This window comes from Vulpes vulpes, chromosome 2 (assembly GCF_048418805.1).
Source record: "Vulpes vulpes isolate BD-2025 chromosome 2, VulVul3, whole genome shotgun sequence".
NCBI classification, from domain to species: Eukaryota; Metazoa; Chordata; class Mammalia; order Carnivora; family Canidae; genus Vulpes; species Vulpes vulpes.
In genome coordinates, this window is record NC_132781.1 from 10,744,010 (window position 1) to 10,761,253 (window position 17,244).

General features: G+C 44.6%; 1 protein-coding gene and 1 long non-coding RNA gene across 4 annotated transcripts in view; one reads left to right on the forward strand and one right to left on the reverse strand.

Moving 5' to 3' along the window:
- MAP2K6 (mitogen-activated protein kinase kinase 6) overlaps positions 1–17,244 on the reverse strand; it is a 150,445-nt gene that overhangs the window by 88,232 nt on the left and 44,969 nt on the right. The window lies entirely within an intron of this gene.
- Positions 93–4,784, forward strand: LOC140597699 (uncharacterized). Its single transcript, XR_011999554.1, has 2 exons — positions 93–216; positions 4,336–4,784. It is a non-coding gene; the product is annotated as an uncharacterized lncRNA (long non-coding RNA).

The window sequence follows — 17,244 nt, forward strand, 5'->3', positions numbered from 1 at the left end:
CAATCCCCCCAACCCTGGGGTCCTGGGATCAAGCCCCTTATTATATGTGCTTGCTTGTACCTCTGTGTTTTTCAATACAGAATGAAGCTCTGGTTTACTTTCCTCTTTTGGAAGGAAGATGGAAGGGAAACACGTGGGAACCTACTGCTACCTAGAATTAAAACTTGCATAGGAGACAAGCAAGGACTTTAGTGACTCGATGATATGCATTTGCTGGTAAGATCAAATTTCTTCTCTTCTCTGTAAAATACCGTCTCCACTTCAGCAATCTGGTGCTGCGTTAGGGACTCAATACGCAGATGCCCAGGGAAGGGGCAGAGAAAAATCTCTCCCATTTCCTGTCCTTATTCCAAATATCATTCCTTTCTTCTTAATATTATATCAACCTTGACACTCCCAATGTGTGGGGGCTGGTGACTCTGCTATGGAGGCTGTTCTGTGCTTCATAGGGTGTTTGGTGGCTTCTCTGACCTCTACCCACTAGATGCCAGTAGCACACACACAGACACACAATCCCTGCCAGTTATGACAACAAAAACGTTTCCAGACACAGCCAAAGGTACCCGGGTGGGGGGCAGCCGTGGCACTTAGTGGAGGAGGACTACTACAGGAGGGGAGCTAGCCCCACAGACCCCACCTTCCCACACTTGAGCCCCTCCCTATCACTACCTCCTTAGTTTATGCCTTCATCATGTCTCTCTCTCTCTCTTTTTAAAATATTTTATGTATTTATTTATTTCACAGAGAGAGAGTGCACAAGTAGGCAGAGTGGCAGGCAGAGGGAGAGGGAGAAACAGGCTCCCCACTAAGCAAGGAGCCCAATCCAGGGCTCAATCCTAGGACCCTGGGATCATGACCTGAGTCGAAGGCAGACACTTAACCAACTGAGCCACCCAGGTGCCCCCTATGCCTTCATTATCTTTTTTTTTTATTTTATTTATTTATTCATGAGAGACACACAGAAAGAGGCAGAGACAGAGACAGAGGGAGAAGCAGGCTCCCTGTTGGGGACCTAATGTGGGACTTGATCCCAGGACCACAGGATCATGTCCTGAGCTGAAGGCAGACTCTCAACCACTGAGTCACCCAGGCGTCCCCATCACCTTGGACCTGGAATGCTTTAATACTCTCCCAACTGGTTTTCTTGCCCTCCACCTCCCCCAGAGCTCGTGTATCCTCCAAACAGACACCAAATCACCTTCAGGCTCCACTACTTGCTGAGCCTTCTCCACAAAGTGCTCTCAGATGAACAGAGCCACTTCACCATGGTTATGTACCCCTCCACAGGGACAGCCTCTATCCTGACAGACACACACACACACAGGTGCCTCTGGGTTGGTTCTCTTTGATGGGCCATTCCAGCTCCAAAGCACCCCTGTGGGATGAGCTTTACAACTGCTTCACTACTTAACTGTGACTTCTGCCCAGGCCCATTTTCTTTTGCTTGCCTTCAAGTGCTAGTTGCAATAATGCTCTCCAGTAAATCTCCAGCATGCAAAGCTCCCTCTCTGGATCTGTTTCCTGAGGGACAGGACCAAAGACACAGAGTTATCTTCCTAAATTACAAATCTGACCATGTGGCTTCCCTGCCAGCCATCCTGCACTGGCTCCCCATCACCTACACTGAGGAATCTTAAAGAATAATTACTAGGGTGCCTGGCTGGCTCAGTGGGTTGAGCATCTGACTCTTGGTTTCAGCTCAAGTCATGATTTCAGGGTCCTGGGATGGAGCCCCGCATCGGGCTCCATCCATGCTCACCGGGGAGTCTACTTGTACCTCTCCCTCTGCTCCACCCCCCAATCTCTCTCTCTCCCTCTCTCAAATAAATAAATAAAATCTTTAAAAAAAAAAGAATAATTATCAGAGTGACATACAAGGGCATCTCCATCACTACAGTATGGTAAAACAGCTCTTTGCAGGACGAGCCCTGATATGTGGGTATTTGCTGATTTCCATGGTGAAAATATTTCCACCACTATCCATTTCAAGCTACCACCAGTTTAACGACCAGCTTACAAAATTACTGGCTATTTAATAGATGGCTGTTATGAACCAGACAGGAGCCAGCTCCAGCATGCTACTGATAACCCCTGACCATTGTTCCCTTTCACTCATACTTCATTTCAGCCATGACAAATTCTTGTAGTTCTCAGACCACCAGGATGCTTTGAGGTCCTGTGCCCTTACTCATGGTGCTTTCTCTGTCTAGAATATGCTTCCTTTCTCTCTGACTCATGCAAACCTACTCAATGTTCTGGATTCAGCTCAAATAAATTTCTTCCATAAACATTTTCAAGGCTTACCCCACCCCATCCCATTTTACTCAAAGGTTGAATAGAACCCTCTTGCTTTTGTGTCCACAAGTACCAAAAATACTTTCCTATCATAGTGTTCCTATTATATCTGTGTGTTTAGGTATACATGTGTGTGTTTACAAAACTGTACTGTCCAGACTGTAACTCTTCTGAGGGTAGGATCTCATTTATATTTTCCTGGCACATAAGATGCTTGCAAAATATGTTTTTTGAATAAACTAAAATCTGGCTTCACTTCCTGGTTCAACTGTATCATCAAACACAGATCTTAAAGGAGACATCTTAAGGAAAAAATACTCTATTACCCAAATTTAAAGAGTGGGTTTGATTCCTGGTTCCCTATCTCCAGAATGTTACAGAGAGGCAAAGCTTGGGCAAAGGCTGGGCCTGAGCATGACCTCTAAGGCTTCATCCCAAGCCCAGTAGTCTCTGAATGGAACAGAAAAGCACTGGAAACTAGAGCAATCTTTTGTAGGCCCAGGGAGTTGGCCCAGGGCCATGGGTGGACTGAGTGGATAACCCCTGACCAAGCAGCGTGGAGATCAACCTTCCCAAAAGCTATGGCCTCAGACTAGGAGTTGCCACCAGGTTCTCACTGTGCTTGAGATTTTTTTTTTTAAAACAATTTTTTTTATTTTATTATTTATTTATGATAGTCATACAGAGAGAGAGAGAGAGAGGCAGAGACACAGGCAGAGGGAGAAGCAGGCTCCATGCACCGGGAGCCTGACGTGGGATTTGATCCCGGGTCTCCAGGATCACGCCCTGGGCCAAAGGCAGGCGCCAAACCGCTGTGCCACCCAGGGATCCCTGTGCTTGAGATTTAAACCAAGCTTCACACACTCATTCTTTGCCTACTACTTGAGAAATACTGCATCCTTAAAAGAAGAATAGAAGGGGCGCCTGGGCGGCTCAGTCAGTTAAACATCACCCTTCAGCTCAGGTCATGATCCTGAGGTCCGGAGATCAAGCCCCAAGTTGGGCCCCCTGTTCAAGCAAGGAATCTGCTCCTCCCTCTCCCTCTGCCCCTCCCCTGGCTGCTGCTCCTGCTCTCACTTGCTCTCTCTGTCTTTTGCTTTCTCAAATAAATAAATAAAATTTAAAAAATAATAAAAAAGAACAGGGGATGCCTGGGTGGCTCAGCAGCTTGGTGCCTGCCTTTGGCCCAGGGAGTGATCCTGGAGACCCGGGATCAAGTCCCACATCGGGCTCCCTACATGGAACCTGCTTCTCTCTCTCTGCCTGTGTCTCTGCCTCTCTCTCTCTCTGTATCTCTCATTAATAAATAAATAAAATCTAAAAAAAATAAAAATAAAAATAAAAAAGAACAGAAATGATAATCAGCCACTCAGAGGAGTTTGAGGAATAATACTCAGTTTTGCTTTTAGGTCAAAAACAAAAGTATACTCCCCCCTCCAAAAAAAAAAAACAAAAAAAACACAAAAACAGAAACATAAAAACAAAGAAGAATAATGCAAAGTCATTCAGCACCTGCTTGCTGTATATCAGCTCTGTTCTCAAGGCTTTGTATATATTCACTATATATGTGTGGTTTATATACTATATTATACATATATAAAGTTAGGTATATAGTTATACATACTATATATTATACATATATAAACTTATGTATATAAAGTTATGCATACTATACGTCATACATCTATAAAGTTATGTATGCACATATGTAAAGTTATGTATATTACGTATATGTAAAGTATATTATGTATATATAATTTTATATACAGTGTTATGGCATATGTTATTATGATATAGTAGCTTGTTATATAAAACAAATACAAAAAAAAATAAAACAAATACAAGTGGGTATGCTATACATTACAATAATATATAATAACACAATAAAGGTAATAATATGGTATCTACAAATATAACTCTGGGGTGTGCACATAATATAATGATATATTTAATGTATGTTATATATCATAACACATACAATATATATTGTGACATATAATATTGTGTTATAATACAACAAGTATTGCCCCCATTTTACAGAGTAAGAAACAAGGAGGTTAAGTAATTTGCCTAAGGCTACACAGCTAATAAGGGGAAGAGCCAGGATTTGAACTCAGGTCGCCGGACTCCACAATCCTTGTTCTTGATCACGTGAAGAGGAGGAGAAAAACAGTCTCCCTTATAATTTTTCACCATCATCAAAGGATTGGCAATGGCCCTTTCAAAGCCTGTAAGCTGGGAGGGCCGGTCCCCCCCCTTGACCTTGACCTTGGCAAGGGGTGCATGCAGATCACCTGCAAGGGTGCCACCCAGCCAGCCCTACTGCACCTACTACCACCTCGGGTGTCAAGGGACGCCTGCTTTGAGCAACTTCCCCATGTGGAAAAGCCACAAACCCCAATGACAGAAGAAACCAGAGGCAAAAAAAAAAAAAAAAAAAAAAGGAAAGGAGGAAGCACCTCCACGGCCAGCAATGAAAACAAACGCTCTGAGCAAGGCTGCAGCGAGCCAAGAGGAGACACACCACCAGGAGGACATCCAGCCCGCGAACAGTCTGTCCACTGACCAGAAGGAAGGAGCCTTCTCGTTACCTTGGGGAGGCTAAAGAAGCAAACCACAGGGGCCCGGAGCAAAAATGTGCCTGAAGAGAAAAGCAAAAGCAAAAGACAATGGCAAATGAAAAGAGTGAAAAGAGCCTTGGCTGCAGTGGTGGCCACAGCTGGGAGTAGGGCCAGGATGGTGACACTGACTGTGGCAAGGCCCCAGGCCAGCAAACGGGAGTGGGGGGGGGGGCCACGACCCAGGAGTCACCCACCAGGGCTGCGAACACAGACCTTAGCAACGCTTCGTGGGCTTCCCACGCACGTGCTCGTGCTTCTGAATAAAAACATTGACTGGGGCACCTGGGTGGCTCAGCGGTTGAGCGTCTGCCTTTGGCTCAGGGCGTGATCCCGGGGTCCTGGGATCGAATCCCGCATCCGGCTTCCGCAGAGAGCCTGCTTCTCCCTCTGCCTGCGTCTCTGCCCTCTCTGTGTGCCTCTCATGAATAAATAAATAAAATCTTTAAAAAAAAATAAAAAGTTAGACTCCATTTAAATGAAAAGAATAAAAGACAGTGCCTTGGGGAAAGAGTCTTATGGAAAACAGGGTTCTATTAGGACTCAGTGCTCAGAGGACCCAACTTCAGTTTAAAAAAAAAACAAAAAAAACAAAAAAAAACTCTGAGAACATTTCTCTACCGAGCTAGATAACTGGGCCTTTGCTTGATTTTACAGTGGGGTAAGGAGTCCTGAGACAGAAATTAGAAACAGCCAGACAAATCAGAGGTACGCTGCAACAATATTTAGGGTGAGTTCCTGGTGGCTGACAGAAAGAACAGGCACTTAAAGATGCCTCCCTGCTGTGGTCCCAGGCTGACGGGGTCCCTCCCTTCATCCCTGCGCTGAGTCCTCCCTCTGCTGTGTTCCAGACGCAGTCTCTCAATTTCAGGTCAAAAGGGCCCTGTGTGCCAAATGACCTCAACAGTCTGGCCGAGCTGCACTTCCCTGGACTTGGTCCAGGCTCTTGCCCGGCTCCCTGGCCTGGGCCTGTGCTGGGATACGAGACCCTCTGCCTCCAGCTCTCCTTTGCTAGTAACTGATTCATTGATTCATGAACTGATTAACTCTTCATTCATTCATCATTCATTCATTCATTCACTGACCTTCCGCTACATGAGCCCCTCCCCACCCCTGCCTGGCCTCTGCTGAGGCTCACCCCTCTGAAGGCCACTCACACCCTTCCTTCCTTCGTATCCTCCCTCTTCTCACCCCTACCTGTTAACCAAACTGCCTTTTGTGTTCATTTCAAATTCCACTTCCCAAACCTGCCTTGGCTTAGGACTCCTTCGTAGGTCGGAAGGGAAGATTACAATAAAACATGAAGTTCTAGGGGTGCCTGGGTGGCTCAGAGGGTTGAGCATCTGCCTTCGGCTCAGGTCGTGATCCCAGGGTCCTGGGATCCCGTCCTGCACTGGGCTCCATGCAGGAAGCCTGCTTCTCCCTCTGCCTATGTCTCTGCCTCTCTCTATCTCTCATGAATAAGTAAATAAAATCTTTAAAAAAAAAAAAACAAACAAAACACAGGAAGTTCTAGAAATCATGCACATCATCAAATCTGCTAAAGGTATCACATTCAATGACCACCAGAGCAGAATTGACTGAGCCAGGGAAGTCCAGCAACTGTGTGTTCAAACACCCATTCCCCAATAAGCTCCAAACACAGCCACCTTGTAAAAGGGTTGGGAGGCCCTAAGGTGGGCATTACAGGCAGTACTGAAATGCTGCCTGAAAGGTCATGGGCAAGAAAAGGTCAGTAAGCTGAGTCGCTCTGGAGCACCCCAGCTGTTTGTATCCCCAGCCCACTCTTCACTAGCTCTGTCCCCTCAAGGACAATTACTCAGCATCACCCCCCCCCCAACCCCTTGCACTTTATTTCCTCACCTGCAAAAGACAGAAAACACTTCCCTAAAACGTTAGCAGTGAAGGAGTGTTAAGCTAACAGACACAAAAGGTCTGGCACATAGCAAAGACCTTCAAACACTGGTGGAGAAACTGAGGTACAGAGAGTAACTTGGCTCAGCCAGTCCTGCTCCTACTGATTTAGCCCCACGTAACATGATTCTAAATCCCGCAATTCAATCTCTGAGTACTTAGAATCATTTAGGCCTCCCCGTGCGTCACTCCAAAAACTTGTTGACTAACGTAAATCCAAGCTGTATCCTTGTACCCTGTATTCATTCCCTAGGAGAAGCCTGGAGTTTTGCTGCCCAACAGTCAACTGTCAATTACGGGCCTGATTATGTAAACCTGATATTCTTAGACAAAGGGATGGATCTGCCCTCCCCTACCCCAGTTTCCATTAATCACCAGAAGAGAGTACAGCAACCAACACAGCCAGCACCAAAGGAAGCAGCAGCTGGTAAGACAACATGCTACATGCCCAAAATACCTTTGTTGCAGGGTAAAAAATAAACAAAGTCTCTTTCTCGCTCTAAACCCTTAACTCCTTAGGTGTGAAGGTACCCAGCCGATCGCCTCTGCAGCCTGATGCCCAGAGTCCAGAGGACTGAAACAACTTTGGAGTAAAGCTGAGATGGATACATTGAAAACTGAAGTTGATAGCATAAGTACCCCAAAATAAGGAAGAGAGACCTTTGTGAGGTTTACGTTTTTCATGCAACAAGTCTCTCATCCAAATCACCACCCTGAGAAACAAAGCAACTGTGTGTGTCCTAGCGACCCAATCATTATGCATAAAAATCAAGAGTTCTTTTAGTACTCTTGGTGGAGCTCAAGCATTTACAGACAATTCATTTGTTACCCAAAGAAAGGGGGGGGTTCATACAGGGAAACGCCTGTGGTAGGGGGAGAATCCTAAAGAGCAATGAATGGAAGGACCAGGTCCCAGCCTTGGGTTTACCAAAAAGGAGATTGTTGAGTGTCTAAATGAAGGTGGTAGTTTTGGGGGCTTGCCTTTCAGTGAAAGGAGAAAAGTACTTGGTTTACTCCATCGAGTTTTTAGTAAGGATAAAACAAATGTTCATCTATGATTTTTATCTTTGATTCCTAAAAACTGTGCACCGCTCAAGGCAATGTCATGCACACAGAAAACGTCGCTTTTGTTAAATGAGCTAGAATTAGCTCACTGACAGGCCTAGTGAAGGCTGAGCCAGCCCTTTTGCTTTTGAGGTCAGTAAGTAATCTAAGACTCGAGAGTTTTCTCTCCACTGCTTAACTTCCCTCGAGTCGAGTTTCCTTCCTCTATCTCGGAGAGTTGGTAAAATCTTTTCCTGATGCAAAGGCACTTTGATTTTCCCATAAATCCCCAGCTAAAGAAAGTCAGTGGCATGCACACAATGGCCAGCTTAGAGACTGCAGTGGACATTTGTCATGCGTTTGGCATCTGAGCCCCCTTCCTATGTTTGGAGTCCTCCACATCATGAGGCAAAGACAGCCAGCCACCCATTACAGAAGCCAGGATACTCATTTTCCCAGCATCCTCTGTACTAGAGCAATAAGCCCAGGGTGATCACGGCAGACTTGGAATCAGCCCCTCGCGATGTAGACCGGCAGGGATAGCACATGATCCAATTCAGCACTTGACAATGGTAGTGGCAGCTCCATCCAGTTTGGGGAAGCTTTGTTGGCAGCAGTTCTGATGACAACCACACCCCCTGTCCAGTAGCAGTGGTGCACGCTGTGTATCTGTACCCCTGGTGGGAGCAGTAGTGTCTGCACCAGCCCCCTTTGGTGTACTTTGGGGTTTTGTTCCAGCTCTGTTGACTCTGATTCTAATTCTCTGCGCCTGTGGGACCTTTCACGAGCCACCCTAAGTTCTTTCAATGGATTCCTTTCCTGCCAAGATCCCCAAGAATCAATTTCTGTGCATATATTTTTTAAAGTTTTTTTTTGTTTTTTGTTTTTTTTAATTTATGAGAGAGAGAGTGAAAGAGAAAGCACAAGAGCAAGGGGAGGAGCAGAGGGAGAGGGAGAAGCAAGCTGCCAGCTGAGCAAGGAACTCAACTGGGAGCTGGATCCCAGGACCCTGGGATGACAACCCAAGCTGAAGGCAGACACTTAACCAACTGAGCCACCTAGGTGCCCCAATTTCTGTACATTTTGACAACAAAATTCTCTTATCAGTTCAGAGATCATCCTCAAGGCCAAGAGATCAACCAAGACCAGCAGAGCACCCTACTTCAACCAGAAATTTCCAGATGATGTGCCACTAAACCCCATGACCCCATCAACCTTTCTATTCACAAAGTACATCACATAGCAAGCACAGGGGCAGAAAAGAAAAGGGGGTTGTGGGAGCCTGAAAATAAGCACATTGTAGTACACTGGTACAGAATGACAAATCTAGAAGGTTGGATTATCTAAAAATATTTTAGGACCAACTCTACTCTGAAATTTTATAAAGAAGTAGAATGAGGTACCAGGATCAGAGCATGGACTTTTGAGACCAAAAAAAAAAATTTCTTTGAGGGGTGCCTGGGTGGCTCAGTTGGTTAAGCGTCTGCTTTTGGCTCAGGTTATGATCTAGGGGTCCTGGGATGGAGCCCTGCATCCGGCTCCCTGCTCAACAGGCATTCTGCTTCTCCCTCTGCCCCTCACCCTCCCAGCTCATGCTCCTGTTTCTTTCTCTCTCTCTCTCTCTCTCTCTCTCTCTCTCTAATAAATAAATAAAATCTTTTTTAAAACTTTGAAAAAAAATCTGAATTTTTGTTACTGCCTCCATTATTGCCTCTCCACCAATGCCCTAGGGACAGTACATCCCAGACACACCCTGGCAGTATCACAAACTTACATACCACACAGAACATGCATGTTCAAGCTCTTTTGCTCTTCCTATACTCTTTATTCTGACTAAAATGTGTTCTCCTTGCTATTGAACTCTTATTCACCCTTCAAAACCCAGCTCAAATGTCTCTTCCATTGCAAAGCTTTCCTAATGCCCCTCCAAATTAATCACTACTTCTTCTATGTTGTTGAAATCTCTACTTGGCCATTATTCTGCCCTTTTAAAAAAATATTTTATTTATTTATGACACACAGAGGGAGTGAGAGAGAGAGAGATAGTATGAGTGGGTTGAGGGGCAAAGGGAGAAGTAGGCTCCCCACTAAGCAGGGAGCCCAACACCGGACTTGATCCCAGAACTCCAGGATCATGACCTGAGCCAAAGGCAGATGCTTTACATACTGAGCCACCAGGTGCCCCCATCTTGCCCTTTTTTAAAGAATATTTGTGCATCCCCTACACACCGCTCCAATGGTGGGTTCTTAAGACAAGTTAAGGTCCTTAACCAGGGCCAGGATTAGGTTAAGGCAAGCAAGTTTCCCAAAGAGGCACTCACTCTCAAGTGCAAGTGCATAAAACTGGTCTTTACCATCTGTCCCTTAATTCAGAGCCTATTATAGAATAAGCTCCCTGACTCTTGTTGACTGAATGGTGAATAATACAAGAAAGTGTATGTGATTCAGAGAAGATTTATATAATACCTTACTAAAGCTACTTAACCTGGCCAAGTGGGAAGAAAAACACGATGCCTTTCGTTGCCACGGTCTACGGCTCTGCAACTCCACATTCAAAGGAAGTTCAAAAAGGAAGCGATCGGGACAGAAGGACTCAGTCACAGGAGACTCTGACACTCCAGCTTAGGCCTGACCAATGCACAGGATTTGAAGGGAAGGAGGGGAAAATAATCACACCGAGAACAGGCACTGAGTATGGGTAAGATAAACTGAAGAAAAATAAAGATAAGAGGCTAACCAGAGGAGATGAAGCACGTCAGGGAATGAAAAATAAGCTGAACATAAATTGGAAAGCCGGGTGGAGAGAAATCACAAAATACTCTAGAAAACCAAGCAAGGTAATTCTGGGGCTGGAGACTGGGCCATAGGGTAGAAAGTACTGGGGATCCCTGGGTGGCTCAGTGGTTTAGCGCCTGCCTTCGGCCCAGGGTGTGATCCTGGAGACCCGGGATCGAGTCCTGCATCGGGCTCCCTACATGGAGCCTGCCTCTCTCTCTCTGTGTATCTCTCATGAATAAATAAATAAAATCTTTTTTTAAAAAAAAGGATAGAAAGTACTGTTTTGGTATATAACATGTGAGGGAACACATTTCATTCTCAAATCAAGCCTTTGCGGTTGAGATTATCCATCACCCCATTTCACAGATTGGGACACTCAGAACTAGTGAAGTTAGGTCAAATATTCAAGGTCACATAGCTGCAAATGCCAGAACCAGATGTAATTCATGCTTTCTTGCCCTAAACCCACCCAAAAGGAGGAGAATCTCACACGCGGTGGGGCGTGGGGTAGGGTCAGCAGATATGGCCAGGAGAGCTGGCCTAAGCAAATGTTGCTCTCAGGATGCAAGCTTAATAAAAATAAAATAAATAAAATAAATGAAAAAAGACCATTAGAAAAAGGGGTGGGGAAGTGAAGAGGGTGTGCATAGAGGAATGGGGTGCAGAATGGGGTGGAGAGATAACTTTAGGTAGACAGAGGGCAAAGAGAACATCAGTCAAGAGTAGGAAAGGCCCTGGGATCAGAAAGGGGTGACCTGAGGTCCACGCTCCAGCACCACAATTTACCAACTTTTGTGTCCTGGAGAAACAAGGTGACTTCCCCACATTTCAGTCCTCACATCTATAAAATGAAAATAACAAATCTGACCTTCCATCTCTGATCTCTGAGCCTTCTTGACGGCCCCACTGAGTGCTCGAGCATCACAGGCATCTAACAAACGGTTATCTTGTTATTACTGAGAATAGATGAATCAAGGACAGGATAGACACAGACACAGAGATGTGGGGTCAGGGCATGGACGTGTGGTCCGCAGCGGGAATGATGCTCAGTCATTTTTAGCAAAGAGGCAAACTCATCTGTTAAGAGAGAGGAAGGCAGAGAGAGCTGGCGACTTCTCATGTAAGCAGATGTAAACAACTTTCTCTGCAATTCTCAGAACATTAAAGCTGAAAGGGACCTGCAGAATAATTTAATTAAATTCTTTCCCTGTCTCCATTTTACAAATGAGGAAACGAGCAGATTTACTCCATAAAGGGCCAGAGAGGAGATATTTTAGGCTTTGTGGGCCACAGTTTCTGTCCCAATAACTCAACACTGTCATCGTAGCACGAAAGCAGAGATAATATGTAAACCGATGAGCGTGGCTATGTTCCAATAAAACTTTATTTATAGACAGAAATTTGAACTCCGTATAATTTTCACGTGTCATGAAATAGTCTTCTTTGGAGGTTTTTTTTTTTTTTTTTTTTTTTTTTATAGCCATTTAAAAACGGATGAACCATTTTAGCTCTTGGGCTGTACGAAAACACACGGTGGGCCCCGGTTTGCCAAGCCCTGCCATATGCTGGTTATGAGCTCATGCTAAAGATAGTCAGACATGAGTCTGGCTTTTGCCCCCACAATTTACTAGAAGTGAAACTTCGGCTATGGTTTTTAGTCTTCCTACTCCTCATCACTCACGGACTCCTCGTGTATCAAATGCAGATAAAATTATACCTGCACCGCGCAATTTTTGTGAGGATTAAATGAGATAACGCACACAAAGAGCTTAGCAAAGGGCCCAACTTAAAATCAAACCAAAGTCACAAACAGGGGACACCTGGGTGGCTCAGTAGGCTAAGTGTCTGCCTCCAGCTCAGGTCATGATCCCGGGGTCCTGGGATCGACTCCTGAAATGGGCTCCCTGCTCAGTGGGGAGTCCCTCTGACCTTTCCCCCTGCTCATGCACACGCTCTGTCTCAAATAATTAAACAAAATCTTAAACAAACAAACAAACAAACAAAACAGAAAACACTGCACCCAAGTGACACAGTTAACTCACAGCTCACCCAAGATCAGAACCCTGGTGCCCATCTATTCAATTCGATACCTTTTCCAGTCCCACAGCCACTGATAGACCCGCCTTCACAGGAAGTCAGATACTCATGACAACGTAATTCACTACTAAAGAGTCTCCCATTCCTGTCCCTGAGATTTCACCATTAGAAATGTAGTTTTAAGCTGTTTTCTACTTGCACGATGCAAATTCCCCTGGATGAGTTTTTAATTTAAGTGCAGTTAGCTGTCCTTAGATGTAACTTATTACTTACTTCTTAAGCGGTTCTTTAGACACCAGATTTTGATGGGCGATGGAAAGAGGAAAAAACATAATAAATCCATACAATAGAATGATATTCACCCATAGAAAGGAATGAAGTACTGATTCGTGCTATAACATGGATGAACCTTGAAAAAAAATGATGCTAAGTAAAAGCAGCCAGATACAAAAGGCTCTATATTGTATGATTCCATTCATAGGAAATATCTAGAATAGGCAAATCCATAGAAACAGAAAGTAGCTTAGTGGTTGCCAGGGGCTGGGGTGGGGGGAGGTGCCTGCTTTCCATCTGTAGAGATAAAAATGTTCTGGAACTAGATAGTGGTGATGGTTGCACAACGTTGTGACTACCAAAAAAAAAAAAAAAAAACCCCACAAAAAACAGAATCATATGCTTTAAAATTACTTAAATGGTGAGTTTTGCTATGTGTGTTTTACCATAATAAAAAAAATACACATATAAAGAAGACCCAGGAGGATTCTACAGGTATGATGAGAAGTTCTCATTTGAGAAGTGAATGCACCAAAGGCCATCTTCGTTCTCTTTAAATGTTTGCATAAGGTTCAGTCTGTACACTGCTAACAAATAATCTATTCAAACAGTACTTGTTGAGCACCTACTATGTGCCAGGCGCTGAGCCTGACTCTGCAAATAAAATGGCTAACGAGTATTTCTTTGAATTTTTTTCCCCACTCTATAATTAAACAGCAAATGTCCCCACTGAGTTATTTTTATAAAAATACAGATGAGGGGTGTCTGGGTGGCTCAGTGATTGAGCATCTGTCCTTGGCTCAGGTCGTGATCCCGGGGTCCTGGGATCGAGTCCCGCGTCGGGCTCCCTGCGAGGAGCCTGCTTCTCCCTCTGCCTGTGTCTCTGCCTCTCTCTCTCTCTGTGTCTTGTGAATAAATAAATAAAATCTTTTAAAAAATATATATATATATGTGAAATATTTATTGTGGAGTCGTTATTATAAAATGAAAAATATACGATAGCATTGCTTCATTCATTCTCATTTCAAAACTGCCTAATTACTAACATATCCAACAGTGAGGAAAAGGAATCAAATGTTCTTTGGTTCAAGAGAACCAAAGGCCTGTGCTCTCAGAGGGGGTGGGGCTGGAGTGTCAGAAGCTCCAGGGAAAAAGGATGGAATTTAGATGAGATCTGTTAATTTGCAAACTTGTTATCTTTCCAAAGCTAAATCTCCACAGAGGACAGAGAAGTGTGACAGCTGTTCACTTCTTTTAAAGTGTTGTTTGTAGTCGAACAATCTAACACTGCTGGCAGCACATCTATTTTATTCTTTCAAATCAATTCCAAATGATTGGAATATATTTTTGTTGTTGTTTTTTTTTTTAAACTTTTAGGAACATTGGCTCTAAACCAACCCATAAAGCGGATTCTGTCCTTTTTCTGAAGACTTCCTAAACTTTCTTGGTCAAACAAACATCCTCACATTTACAACTATTACACAAAGAACAAAGTTCTTTCCCCATCTCCACTATTTACCTTTTACCCTTAGCAGAGTGAAAACGGATAAATGCTTTTCCAGGTATATGTAAACTCAGCCTGCTATGAAAGTATGGTTTAAGGAGTTAACTTCTTCCAAACTTCTACCTAAAACAACCAAAGCATGGATGGTTTTCTTGAGCCCAACGGGAATGCAGGGAAGGTAAAAATGTTGGAACCACTTCGTCAGCTAGCATTCGCCCATCTTAATTTTATGCTTCTGTATTTGCACCGTATCTCTCTCTGTATCCTCCTCCCCACATTTCAGCCTTCGTGCTTCCTCCCAGTCAAATTGGGTATTTCTTGAAAACAACAGAATGTAGCGACCATTCATTACAAGGAGAGGAAACTGAGGCCCAAGCAAGTTAGATGAGGTCGATGAGATCACAAATCTAATGAAAACTTTGGACAACTGGTTAACTTTTCTTTCCCTGATTTGTTGCTAAGCAGTCTACAAGGCTGTGGATATAGACTTCGGAAATTCTACGTTTAAAAAAAAAAGTTTACGGGTGGCTCAGTCGGTTCAGCACCCACCTTCAACTCAGGTCATGATCTCTGGGTCCTGGGATCGACCCTCAAGTTGGGCTCCCTGCTCAACGGGGAGTCTGATTCTCCCTCTCCCTCCCCCTACGTGTGTGCTTTCTCTCTCTCCCTCCCTCTCTCTCTCAAATAAATAATAAATAAAATATTTTTTAAAAAAACTTCAGGGGCGCCCAGGTGGCTCAGTCAGTTAAGCGTCCTGGGATCAAGACCCACATCAGGCTCCCTGCTCAGTTGGGAGTCTGCTTCTCCCTCTGCCTCTGCGCTTCCCCCTGCACTTGCTTGCAAACACACGCCTTCTCTCTCTCTCTCTCTCTCTCTCTCTCTCTCAAATAAATAAATGTCTTTCTTTAAAAAAGTTGAAAAACAACACAAAAATAATAGCAGCTGCTTATGAAATTTGGAGAGACCACCTCAGGTTTGGTTTCACCTTCCAATATCACCTGGGTGCTCCCTCCGGCACTTTTGTAAGACTTTGGAATCAGGGAGCATTCCTCTCCTTCACAGGTTAGGACCGACTGCCAAAGTCCGGAGAGTTTGAATGTCCAGCTCTAGAAGACACAGGCTGGGGTTTCTGCCCCGTAAAACCTCCAGAACGGCAGGTTGCACTCACTTGACCTCATGGAGGAAGCAATGGAAGGGGAAGGCAAGCCCCCAAGGTCTTGGCGGGCAGGAAAGTCAAGTTAGTTAGCCAAAAAACAAAACAGCAGGGTGGGAGACATGCCCAGATGAATACAAACTCTATCATCAGACCTCAAGGCCTGCCCTATAGAACAAAGGCAAGTGCAAGTTGACGAAATGCCAACAAAATGTCATGATGAGTTGAGTCATCAAATGGTAAAGAAAACCACTAATACTAATCAACCTGGGCAAACTCTCTTCCCCATAAAGGTTAATATCTTTTCTTTGTCTAACCGATAAAGTTCATCGTAGATTTGCCAAAGGAAAGCTCTTCAGTGCTAATTTGGCTCTCCGTTTCATACCGAGCTCAGAATATTAACAAAACCTGTTGCTAAGGTCATGCACAGATGCATAGTTGAGTCTGAAATGCAAAATTATCTGAATCTAGCTGCTGGAAGAAACCGTTTCTCAGGAGTACTTGGTCCTCGGTATCAGAGTCAGGCAATGAACACCTTCCGTACCTCGGCACCTGCCTATTTCTCGGACATCATCTCTCCCCGCTCTGTGAGATGACCCCCTACCTTAAAAACCACACAGAGATCCCGGATTTCCAGAACATTCGTACCACCGCACATGGCCCCACAGCCCAGAGCTGAGTCCGCTTTGCCTCCCCACCCTAATCTTTGACTCTCCCATTCACATTGCAAGATCTAAGCAGATAATCACCTTCCCTTTGAGCTATCATGAAATCACAAATGTGGGTACACACATCTGTTCCCCATTAGAATTTGAGCTTCTTGCAAGCAGGAATCATCTCTCTGCACACTTCCTGGTGCCTAGCCGTGAACCACACTGAGAAGCATCTAATAAATGTTCAGAGGATGAATAAATGGATGAATGGCTGCATGCATGATTGAACAAGACCCATTCAATCATCTGATGCCCCACTGAATAAACAGAGGTCCTGATTTCCACCGTGCCTGGTGTTCTTGTTTATTTTTTATCTTTAAGCCTCGGGGGTTAGTCTCTGTCTTTATAGGAAGAGTATAAGGGCTCCCCAGAGAGTCAAAGGTTGGCTCTGCATCAGGGTGCACCTGGGATGCTAACAGCAGGCCAGGTGTGGGTGTCGGAGATGTGTCTTCCAGAACCAGTTCACCATCACCTCGACCTTTCCAGTTACTCAATCTTTCTCAGCCATACTCGCTTCACCTGTAAAATGAGGTGTTCATCCTAGATGATGTCTAAGGTCCCTGCTAGATGCAACCTTCCACGACTGGAAACTTTACATCTCGCCAGGCATCTATTGCTCAAACTCTCTGTACCAACATACTTGGGCAACTGTCATCAGAAAAATTAATCCTGTATTTATCACTTAGCCAATAGAGAGAGCACCAGCGTGCCTTTTCCATGTTTTTTTTTTTTTTTCAGTTCAAGGGCACTGACTCGGTTTGTTCACTGGCTGGTATTCCTGCTTCTCTTACTGCTCCTCATGAGGCAACCGGCCAGAGAACAAAGGATGGATGGCGTAGAGGGTCTGAGTCTCTCCCACCCACAGAGATGATGAGAGAATCAGAGGAGACACATCTCCTTTCTCATTCACCAAGT